General features: G+C 41.3%; 1 protein-coding gene across 3 annotated transcripts in view; it reads left to right on the top strand.

The window, feature by feature from the left end:
• The first annotated feature begins 885 nt into the window (after positions 1–885).
• SOX6 (SRY-box transcription factor 6) overlaps positions 886–12,499 on the top strand; it is a 610,845-nt gene continuing 599,231 nt past the window's right edge. For all 3 annotated transcript variants that reach the window (XM_066640323.1, XM_066640338.1, XM_066640316.1), the window contains exon 1: positions 886–1,170. The gene's annotated coding sequence lies outside the window, so the exon portion shown is untranslated. The remainder of the gene's footprint in view (positions 1,171–12,499) is intronic.

Here is a 12,499-nt window from a genome sequence, read left to right as displayed (position 1 = left end):
CCGGAGGTAGATCGTGAAGTTAAGAGATTTCTGAATGAGTCCCCGGCACGGTCGCTTCCTGCTGCCAGGCACTCGGGGGAGGGCGGTGTAGGTGGCGGCTTTTGGGATGGGATGGGAGAGTGCGAGGCGCTGGTGGAGCAGGCAAGCCCTTCTCACGCTTCTAACCTCGGGTGAGTTTTCTGAGGTTGCATCAAGGATCCCGCTATTCTGAAATCACAACACTGCTGCTTGCTTTTTTTTTTTTCCTGGTCCCCCTTCCGCCCTCCAAATGGTGTCTATTTTAAAACGTAGTGACAGATCCGCGCTGTATTTTAAGATCACCCACTGCCTGTGAACACATGGCGCTCCAGAGATACTGTACTCTACGCAAGAGTGAGACTAATATAGAGCCCAAACCTAGTCATGTCTCCTCAGAAGTAAGTCCCATTAAAGTCAATGGGGCTTACTCCCAGGAAAGTGTTGGTAGGATTGGAGCCATAGACAGGCGAGGGAGCGAGCAAGAAAAATAAAGCCCTGAAACCAGTCTTGGCTGCTGCCACGCTTCCCAAAGGCCGCTCTGTCCCCACTAGTAGAGATAGCAAGGATGGGGCAATGAGGCGTTCTGCTAGTGCCTTGATGTCCTCTGTTAACTTTGAGGTGGGTAAACTTGTCTAGAAGTTCGCCGCTAGTGTGCTTCTTATACATGTGTGGAACAGATCTTTGAGGGGGGGGGGCGGGAATTGGACAGCTAGGGGTCGATGCTGCGTTTGGCCACAGAGGGGCAGCATGTCGAGGATTTGCTGTTCCTGCGGCGCCTTATCTCTCAGCAGGCAGGCAGAGGCTGGGATAAAGTTATACTGAAAACTTTAAAATTGATATCACACCCTAATTTGTGTTCCACAGGGAGGGGGAGAAAAAAGAGCCCAACAACACTCAAGGCTCTGCTTACACCATGAGAAGGGGAGCTCTGGGCTGCATTGTGGGCTCGCCCAACGTTCAGCTGGGAATTTCTTGCTGTGTCTTAGCTCTTGCCGGAGGTCATGCAAATCGACCTTAAAAGAATGCATAAGCCATAAATTAAAATAAACCCCGTAGCCACGGGCTGATCCATAAGTAGACAATACCTAACCTGGACAAAACGGCTTCCTTTGCGGGCTGGAAGAAAAGAATAGTGCCGAAAGTAAATGCCAAGTAAGTTTCCAGGAAGTATTTTCGGTTTTGCATTCAGGTTGTTATTTTCTGTTGTTATTTTGCAACTCTAATAACAGCGAAGCTGTCTTCAGCCACGATTTCAAAGGGACTTATAGAAATGAGTGGGAGGCAAGGTGCGTTGAGGGAGCTTTGCTTCCCCCCTTCCCCTGTGAAGTGGGGCTTTTTGTTTGTGACTTTTGGAAATGGTCATTTTGTAATTGCGCATGAGAGAGAGAGAGAGAGAGAGAGAGAGAGAGAGAGAGAGAGAGAGAGAGAAGATGCGTTGATGTGTTTAGCTCAATATTTTTTTTCTGTTGTGTTTAAATCTGCTTTGTTCCTCCAAAACTGAGTATCACTTCCTTAGTTACTCTGTGTTTGTATCTGCTCGTCTGATGTGTTTTGCTTTAAGCTGCATTGTTTTGAAGTGTCTCCCTACAAAGAGTCTTCAAAATGTGTGTGTGATGTTTCTGTCTAAAATAAGCGAGGGAGAACGGTGATCAGGAACGAAGAGTTCTCCGCCTTGGTATAGCTAGAGATGATTATAAGACCTGGTGCTACTTCAAGGTTTGTGCGCGCATGCATACGTGAGAGTGTACACGCAGGCATGGCTACACTCGGCATGTACACGACGTGCGTGTGAATAATTCAGACGGCTTGCAGTTGTGACGAGCTCTTCAGCGTTTTGGAGCACGGTATAGAGCTGCTTTGCAGGCAGGGGTCCTTGCGCGCGCCTCTGAGCAGAGCAGGGCCTTGGGGTCAATCAGAGGCACAAATCATATTGATCTGATTGTTGCTGCGCCTGCTTTGCGCAGGGCTCGTTTCCCGGGTGCGTTGCGAGGACGGCGAGTGGCGAATGCGGAGAGGCCAGCGCGCGTGTTGTGTCTGGGCGATCCGACCGGGTCTCAGAGGCTGCGGACCGGAGATTAGCTGTGTCCTCCAGGGTGTTTCCCTCCAAACGGAGACGGGGGAACTTCCCCAGATAAGCCAGAGCCTGTTGTCATGCAGATAAGGGAGATGTGTTGCGTGGGGCTCTCTCCCAAAGAGGTTGAGCAACTTTTCGCCTCATTTTCACTTTAATTTAATAAGCACTCAACTTATGGGAAGAATCCTCTAGCGATGCTTGGAGGGAAGGGGCATTGGAGGGGGTGGCAGCTTCCAGCCTCCAACTAGAGGGCATTCTTGTGCTGTTGGATTCTTGTGCCAGAGAGCAAACTCTTTTGGAAAGGGACGTGAGATTTTGGCACATCAGGGGTCTGAAACTTGGGGAAGCCTCGGACACTCGACTTCTTGGGGAGACACTTTCTGCACAGGGTTGCTGACGTGCACTCTGCCTCCTTCTTGAACGGGCAGGCGACCCTCGAAGCAGCGAGGCTGGCTTAAAAATAACAGCGATCCTCCCTCCCCTCCCGTGTATTTTTAGGGAGGTTCATATTAGCAGGAAAATAATTAGGTGACTTGGATTACGCTCGCAGCCTGAAGTAGCCCGACACCTGGCAGGGAAGCGCTGAAGCGTTTTCTTGAAGCGCTGCCTCTTTCTCCATAGAATACATTCTTGTGTGAAGTGAGAAAGGCTGTTTGTAAAACAATCCCCGGCTGGTCCCAGTGTTGGGCGAAGCTGATCCCGTAATGGCATTTTGTTTTGAACAGTTGCTGTCGTTGAAGTTCCCTCATAAGGTAAGGTGGCACTGGGTCTGAAAGGAGGTCCAAATGCCACATTTATAATTAGACTGCCAATTCAGCACATTGTATCCATTGCTATACAGGGATCTGCTGCTGTGTCTGGCCCCGCTCAATGGCCCCTATTCAGAATTAGCCAATTCAACCACTTCAACTTGGGAATCAAATTTAGAATAGGCTATGAAAGAAAGAAAACAATCACTGTCTCTCCCTCTCTCCCTCCTCAGCTGGCTATTAAAAGCCAAAGAATATACAGAGAGCAATCCATACAATGTGGCTGGAATCCATACATCAAATGCAAGTTTGCCAAGTGGGGAGTTCCAAAAAAGAAAAGGTGCAGTGCAGTGCAGTGGAGGGGGAGAAGAAAGTTAGAATCCAGTACAAGGCACATCTACTCAGAAGTAAGTCCCCTTAGAGTCAATGGGGTTTCCTCCTCGGTAAGTGCGGATAGGATTGCAGCCTCACCCAGCAAAGTCAGTCTGGGTGCTGTCAGGCCACAGGCTTTCCTAGCCTTGTGTGGGGAGTAAGTATATCTTTTTTAAATAAAAGGAGCAGTTAGTAGGCACCCTGGAGATGGTGGGAGGCTTGTGAGCCCAAACCTATGCTTGTCTACTCAGAAGTCAGTTCCATTAGAGTCAGTGGGGCTTACTCCCAGGAAAGTGTGGATAGGATTGTAGCCTGTGGCTGCAATCCTATGCACACTTTCCTAGGAGTAAGTCCCACCGTGTTCAGTGACACTTCTGAGCAGATGTGCATAAGATTGTGCTGTGTGACAGACACCTGCCCTTTGCACACATTGCCAGAGAAACCTGGCAGCAGGATAAGTCTGAAGCCCCTCTTGAGGGTAGAAGAAAGAACTTTGGCTGCAATCCAGCCCAGACTTTCTTGGCAGTAAGCTCCCTTAATGGGACTTCCTTCTGAGTAGACATGCACAGGATTGGGCTCTGAGGCTGCCAGCCTATCCACACTTTCCTGGGAGTCAGTCCCATTGACTCCAGTGGGACTTCCTTCTGAGCAGACCTGCATAGGCTTGGCTCTGCTGGCAGGCAGGCAGGCAGCCGCCCGGCCCGCGGTGCCTCTGGACTCCCTCAGCTCAGGGGCAGCGACACCCCTCAGCAGAGTGAGGCACTCGGATGTGGGGGAGGGGGAGTTATTTGCATTCGCAGCCCTTCCCGCCAATCAGCCCTCCGAATTCCGGGCGGGCGGGCGCACAGCCGCAGGGTTCGCGGGTGATCCTCGCGCACGCGGCACGGGCCGGGCGGGCGACGAGGTTGTCGGCCAGCCGCCTCAGAGCCGACTCCCGCTCCTCCCGGTGAAGGGGAGGAGGAGGGGTGTGCAGGATGGCGGCGAAGTGCGCTGGCTGAAGCGGCGGCGTCCTTGGGGAAGGGCGTGAGGCGGCCGAGGGCTTCTCTGCGAACTTCTTTCGCAGATGGCGCGGCGCGTCCCCGCCTCGCTCGCTCTCTCAGCGCAGAGTCTGCGGGGTCCCCTCCGGGCCTCCCGCCCACGTTCAGAAGTGCCACCACACACTGGCACGAGGTGAGCCCTGGTGGCCTCAGGAGGGCTGCTCGGGCTGGAGGAGTTGTGACAGCACCACCTGGGTGTCGCGTGCAGATGACCCCCACGCCTGCTCTCCGTGAGTCAGACAGTACATAGGTTATACATACACATGCATATCTGTATATTTACATCTACACACAAACACATATCTACACACACATCTATATACATATACATATCTATATATACATACACATGCATATCTGTACATCTACACACAAACGTATCTACACACACATTATACGTATATACATATCTATACATACACATGCATATCTGTATCTATACATGTACACACAAACACATATCTACACACAGTTTATATATATATACATATACATCTATCTATCTATACACATACCTGTATAGATAGGTATCTATACGTATATACAGGTATATACGTACACATACATATCTATATCTATACATCTACACACATATCTACACACACATATGATATACACACAGACATATTTATCTATATATACTTACACATTCATATCTATATCTATACATCTACACACAAACACATAGACACACACATATCTATCTATGTTTACATATACATACACACGTATCTACACACACACACACACCCTCTTGCCACTTCCGAATTTCACATGCACACGCAGGCAAAGCAATGGTTAGCTATATATACAGTATATTTGGGGAATGTACCCTGTCTGTATAATGCTGTGGTTGTGTTTGCCTGACTGCGATTTTGATTTATGGTTGCAAACTACAGAGCTTTATAAACTGCATTCTTAAGAATGCTTACATGGAACAATTCCTGGTCAAATCAAGAGGTGCAGCTCGATCTTAGCACACTGTATTTTTTTTTTAAAGTAATTCTCACTGAATTCAATTAGGGTTACTCCCAAGTAGCCTTAAGGCTGTTGCCATAAAGCATGTGTACATCTCTCTCTCTCTCTCTCTCTGTATGTGTGTTCCAATCCATTCACTCTTAAATTGAGACGAGTTTTAAAAATACACAACTGATGGTATACGTGTTGCTGCTCTTCATGCTAAGTTATTAACCTGAGGCAAAATGTATATTGGTGCAGTGGCGTATCTCCTATAGTAGTGCATTTCTGACATTTTGACCAGGCATACTTTAATGAGGGGTTAACAGGGATCACTTCAGGCCAACCTCTGACTGGAGGGAAAATAAAAATCAGGCACTGTGTTTTGCATGTTTGCATTGGAAAACCTAGCAAAGAGATGGAGACCAGGTCTTTGTAAAATGACAGCAGAGTAAAAATTTTGTTTCTGATGGACATTGAAAAGTTTTTTTCAGTTATAACCTTATTATGTATGTCAAGAACTTTAATCACCCTGGGAAATACCCCTTTAGAAAGTATATCCATTAATCTTTTATAGTTGGTCTTGTATTTCTATGGGCCAGAATTGAAAGGCCCATATGTAATGTGTCTTATGTGAAACAAAAGTGTCTAGAAATGAGTCTGAATATTCTTTGTGTTTTAGAGGAAACATGTTCATAGTCTGGCTACATTGCATGTGTATTGCACTTGGCAGGTAGTAAAACACGGTTTGTGTAGGTAGACATGTAAAATCAGTGTTTCACCTCAGTTCTGATAGAGCTATTTTTAATGTTTTCTAGTAACAATATTAAATTTCTATTGTAAAATGCTTACTTGAAGTAAATTCCAATTACTATACTGGGATTTCCAATTATGTTAGTGTGTTTAGGATCAGGATATGAATCATGACAGGATTGCTCAAGTGTTTTTTAGAATGGTACCTGAGTGATGAGATGGATTGTAATATACAACAATAATTTTTGCATATTATTCCATAAATGAAATGCTTAAAAATAAATTTAGTGAATTGCCATCTCTCCAATCAGTATGTTGTGGATTCTAAATGCATATTTTCTCCTTCCCTGTTTCACAAGTACTACAGGAAAGCAGGTACAATACATACCTTTTTGGGTCCCTTTTTGGGAGAAGGGCGGGATAAAAATAAAGTTTTATTATTATTATTATTATTACATACTGCTTGCAAACAAATAATTTCTCAACAGTATGCTAACTGATTACTGATAACAATTTGTTGTTTAACAATATGTGGATCTTCTTTCTCCAGAATGATATACTGTATAATGTACTGGGCCCATTATAGAAGCCAAATATTACTCTGGCTTGTTGTAGACTAGAACCCTACTTGTGGTATGAATTTACAATTTGTTTAGCATCTCAGACCTTCTGTCCTAAACATGTAGAAATGCTGTTGTATTCATCAGTACTGTGTTTAAGATTGGGGTGAAAGCATTTGTACACCCCAAATAAGTGTATGTTTACTTTAAAGTAAGCATCACTGATTCAGTGCTTATTCCCAAGTGTACTGGACTACATCCTTAGTTGGAGACAAATTGAAATGAATGGGACTTCTTGTTAGGACTGACATGGCAAACTGTGTGGAGGAAATAAGTTTGAAATGCATCTTCAGAATACAAATCCACCAATTTTTTAAAAAGTGATAAAATTGGATTTTGCCATTTTCCAGAGATTGTTATGATAATTTCCTATTATCATTAGTATGCATTATCATTAGTAGCAGACTAATATTTATTAGTTTGGTTTAGTAGTAACCTGTTTTTGACATTGCCATGAATGGTTTTGTGCCAATTTCTAGCTTAGAAAGTCTTGGAAAGTCATGAGTTTATTTGACATTGATGAAACTGCTACACATACCCATCATATATTCAAGTATTCAGTGAAGTTTTAAATAATTCTCTTTCAATTAGTACAACAGGAACTTGAAAAATGGATTTCTGTTATAGAAACAAGAATCAGTACATACTGATTTCTTCCCTCCCCTTTGCATACTTTGTAATTCTTCTCTCAGTTTTAGCCTTACCTGCATTTCTAAGCAAAAAGAAACTTCTTGCACTTCAAAATTTGAAAAATGTACCCTTTATTTAGAAGTACTTATTTAATTGTAAAGTTAGAGAACTTGGTTAAATGATCATTCATAATAGAGATTCAAAAACTGAGGTTTTTGAAGTCAAGCAGAACATTCCATCAAGTTGTATTTAGGAGTATCATATCAAGTACAGATAGGTACTAGAAAGCACAGATAACCTACAGCCAGATGATTTACAGGTGTGGCAATATCTAGTGTAGGCATGCAAAACTGTTATTCTTATACATGAAAAGAATGTTATAAGTAAGATTAGACATATCTGCATGTTGGCTGTTTACTGAAGGTTTGTAGAATTTGATCAAGACATTAAAAAGCAGCTGGGCAAGAACTATTATTCTTGTCATCTGTTCCTAGCTTTATAAAGCTAGCCTGTTACAGTTACAGTCTGCAACAGCCATAACTGCTAACAGGTTTTTTCCCCCCTGTTATACTGTACAGAATTAGACATGTTGAAATGCAAAATGTTCATATAAATATTCTAGTAATACAGTTGACCGTACACAAGAATCTCACCTGATCTGTATGCCGTAAGGAAATGTATGGAAGAGCTTTGTCGGTTGGCTTTTGGTAGAGCAGCATAAAAAACCCCACAGGTATAAATTAAAAGATAATTTACAAGTAAAACTATCAGAAAATATTAATTTGGGCAATGTCAGTTTAAATAATCTGTTGATATGGGAGTGTAATTATTAACACAACCATCTTTTTCATAGGTTAGAAGACATAGTATTTGTTTGCAATTTGCCTCTTTGACACAGCAGAGGTGTACGATCTGCTATGCAAAAAGATGGTACGAAACCTCAGTATCTCAGATATACAGTATTGGTTTGATTCCTAATTGCACACCCTTCATATCATTGCTCAAAATATCTAACTTTACACCAATATTAGCCATTCTTTTCTATAGTGACACTATGCTTGGTAAGAAAACTTCTAAGCACTGAGGTCAGGTGTTGAGATTGGATTCTAGTTTATTTTTTATGAATCAGATAGAGATTTCTGTGCATGAGACTGTATGTGAAGATGAGAGAACAAGAACATTTCCATATCAAAGGCAATATATCTGAGGCTGCATGGTAATTAAAATGCAGTGGTTTGGACTCTGTGCTATCACTTAAGCAGAGCATTGTTGGAATCATATGTAGAATGCAGCCGATTGCCTCTTGCATGCTTCTGAAAATACACTTGCAGTTGCGCATAAACGTTTATGCTAGTCCACACGTTTCTGTGGATAATTTGTATTTCATCCAAACCATTCAAAGCCAGAGCAGCCTTTTTTATTTTTTATTTTTTTTTAGCAACCCTCTCATTATAGCTTTTGTACATCAACTATTTTTATTCCGGTTGTTTGTATTTCCTCTTACCAGAGTGATGGCTTGTTTATATTCAGATTCTCTTTATATTTCCTAAGACTTCTCCCTCCCAACCCTTTCAGTGTATTTCCCACATTTGTATTTTGTGATTAGGAAAAAATTCTTTATTTTTGAGGTCCCAATGAAGCTATTTTCATAGCCTAATTGAAGGGAGCATGAAAGGTTGCATGTTGCATTTTAGAATTAAATTCTCTGTATGACTGGAATAGTTTTGCTTTTAAAAATTCAATGAACATTTGCAAGGTCTGACTAATCTTTATACAATGCAAAGAGAGTGAGCAAATTACTCAGAAGAATGCTTTCCGCTCCAGGCACACCTTTTCACTGTATTTACCTCTGGATACATTTGTGAAGGAGCTTAAAATTTTATATATGTATGTATGTTTCTTCTGGTTGTTTTTTTGTTAACTCCCAATAATTATTTTAAAAGCAAGGAGAAAATGCATTTTAGGTCATATCCTGTGTCTTTTGGAACAAATATTTTTATTATTTTTATTGCCACATTTAGGAAATGATGTAGGATGACTAGAAGGATCATACACCATAACTCTTATTTGTAGGTGTCAAGATGCCAGCTTTCACAGTCATGGCCAAATTCCATCAGTGACATGATAGAATGAAACTACTCATCTATGTTGAGTAGACCCCTGCTAACTGGGTAGAGGCACTTTCTTCAAGTGGGTGCTCCTCTTTTTAGCAGGGGGAGAGTAACTGGCCCGCTTCACCCCAGCAGTGTCTTTTCTAGTGACTGTCTGCTGGTGTTCTTTTGCATCTTTTAAGATTGTGAGCCCTTTTGGGACAGGGAACCATTAGAGCCATTAGTTATTTGTTTTTCTCTGTAAACTGCTTTGTGAACTTTTTTGTTGAAAAGCGGTATATAAATACTGATAATGATAATAATGATAATATGTTCTATTCAGTTGCAACTGGCTTGCATAATCCTCACTTCTCCTAACAGCACATTGCTATGTCTGTCTATTCAAAAGTATGGAACTTAATCCCATGTAAGTGTGTATAGGATTGCAACCTCGTATATTTGAGTGGTATGTTGGTAAAGAATAGGAGGAACCTTATTCTCCAGTTTTTAAATCTCACTGTGTATACAATATGGAATATAATTTTAAATGTAAGGGCATTCTGGGCCATAGCAAGTGCTTCTCCTTTTCTTACCCTGTAGCTGAGTAGGGTAATCAGCACCTATTGAATTATGTGCCAAGTAATGTAAGGTCAGGGTAACCAGATACAATGAAGGACAGAGTGCCTATAGAAGAGGCAATTTTGGCAGGTGCAGCTTTTGAAACCCTTCAACTTTGAACTTCACCTGCCAAAATTCCCTCTTCTATACAATGGTTAAAAGGTATAGGAACTCTGTCCGCCATTGTATTTGGTCATCTTGTATAAGGGTTGGTTCATACAACCAATGTTTAACACTTTATCAGAGCTATGTGAAACTAGGTCATGCAAAAGATCAACCATATGTGTTCACATAGGTTGCAGAATTGCACACATTTGACAAGTACCTTTTTAAAGGTTTGCTAATCTTGTGTTGATTCATAATCCCAATATTTATCAAATCTTTCACATGACCTCTATGTGAAGTGCATGGTGAGTGACTGTAAAAATGAACTTGTGATAAAATGAAAAAGTCACAGTCACGTGAATTCACCTTTATCCTCAGTATGTGATACTGACAGCCATCTAACATGCAGAGTACTTTGGGTACCTTCTGGATGAAAGGTGTTAATGTACATAAGGGACTTTGTTTTTAATGGTACCAAATACTTGTAAAGAGTTTTGTAGATTCAGTTTCTTGTTTTTATGAACTATTTCAGAAGGCAAGGTGATCTTCTGGGTGTAGTGGCTAAACTGCATGTGCGGCTACAAATTCTTGACTGTCAGTAGCTATTATTTTAAAACAAAATAAAAATGTGTTTTTGTTTTGGATATTGTTCAGCACATTCTGTAATCTTACATAGTGTACATTTTCATCTTAATAACACAGTTCTATTTATCCCAGTTCTTTATTTTATCTTTGGAATTACTGTATTTCACAACTACTAATTCAGTTGTGATTTGAAACTTCTGTTTAGTCTTAATTTTCACATGAAAGTTTTGAAACTGGCCTTGCAAAAAAGGAAGATTTAGGAGCATAGGATGTAATGTCTCTTCCCCGTTCTTTAAATATTAGAGTATCTTTCATTGAGGACTTCCCATATGCTGAGATCCAATAAGCAGCATATTACACAGAACAGAAGCTTTGGTGATTGACATTTTCTACTGCTAACGGTAGCCCCGTTGCATGGTTAGAAGACCACTCAGGAGACTTTCAGAGTGTTCCCCAAGTGTTTCCTACCTGCATGGAGCTGCAGGTTAGCCAACAAAGACAGGGATATCTTGATGTGTTTGAAACATTTGCATGCACTTATGGGTTGCTTTGTGTTCTTTTTTTGTTTTTACTATGATCATCTGTTTAATTGAGGTAGTAACATAGATATCTCATTTTGTTATCTGAATAAAATTCAGTTCTTACAGCATTTATCCCACTAAAACAAATTAGAAGTTGAAACCTTTCCTTTGCCAAACCATTTGCAAGACATGGGTGTTTACTTGACTTGTAGGAAGGCTTATATGACTGGATCCCACACATAAGACTGTCACCTAAGATTTCTCTACTATCACCAACTTCCTGTGCAAATGATGCATATAGTGCAGTGGTTCTCAAACTTTTAGAAGCCCTAGAGGCTGCTACTTGATTTATAAATGCCAAGGGGTGTGGCTACAATGGTAGGTGGGCAGCAGTGCTCCCCCCACCAAGTAGCAGCTTGCTTAACCCTTGATGCACATAGCCTAATCTGCTCTGTCAGTCTTGCAAACCACCAAAAATGGGTTCAAATCCCACTGGTGGGTTCTGGATCCATGATAAGAATCACTGATATAGTGTATCTTTCTTATGCCAGTGGGCCACAAATTACCTCCTTTTTTGTACATGCCTTGACACAGAAAGTATTTATGTGTGCAAGCATGCTACATCAAGACTTTCTTGTTATCTGCATTAGTGCAATACTGTGCATGAGATCAAGACATTTAAACTCAAACTTGCTTTAAAATTATGTAGCTCAATTCACTAGATTTTTGGTGGCTGCACAAGTTTCAACTGTGTGTTGAATTTATCAAGTGTTTTTCCATTCCAAATTCAAATTAAACTGAAATGATTCTGTATGTCTCCTTTGGAATTTACATGACCAGTTTTATAATATACAAGGCTGAGGAGGAAAGGAGGGAGAACATGCTAAATAAATGTTGCTGCTTCTCTTCTCCATCCACTCCCTTTAAAAAGAATTAGAAAGGAGTAGATGGAGACAGACAATGTTGCACATTTATAACAAAGAGAAAAGTTGCCATAGTTTTAGCCTTAAGCATGAAGTCACTAGTGTACTTCCTAATTACAGTACAAACCTACAGCGCTTGTATAGAATTGGGCTTCTGTGGATTGGTACAGTAATTTTCTATGGAGGTACACAATTTCTGTTCAACATAATTTGCCTTTTTTCAAATGACTGGTATAAGTTTAGTTTGGCTATGATAAGTCCTTTCCAAATTTATTTATTATTATTTTTTAGAGAGAGTTGGGAATATAACAAGGTACAGAGTAAAGTAAAGCTATTAAGTATTCAAAACCATGGTGCTAATTAACTTGCAAAAAGAGAGAAAATGGCAAAACTTTGCTTGTATTCTTCCGTCCTCATTAGTGATGTTATGATTTATGGCATACACTT

Source organism: Tiliqua scincoides, chromosome 1, assembly GCF_035046505.1.
Source record: "Tiliqua scincoides isolate rTilSci1 chromosome 1, rTilSci1.hap2, whole genome shotgun sequence".
NCBI lineage: Eukaryota > Metazoa > Chordata > Lepidosauria > Squamata > Scincidae > Tiliqua > Tiliqua scincoides.
This window is presented reverse-complemented; position numbering and strand designations above follow the sequence as displayed.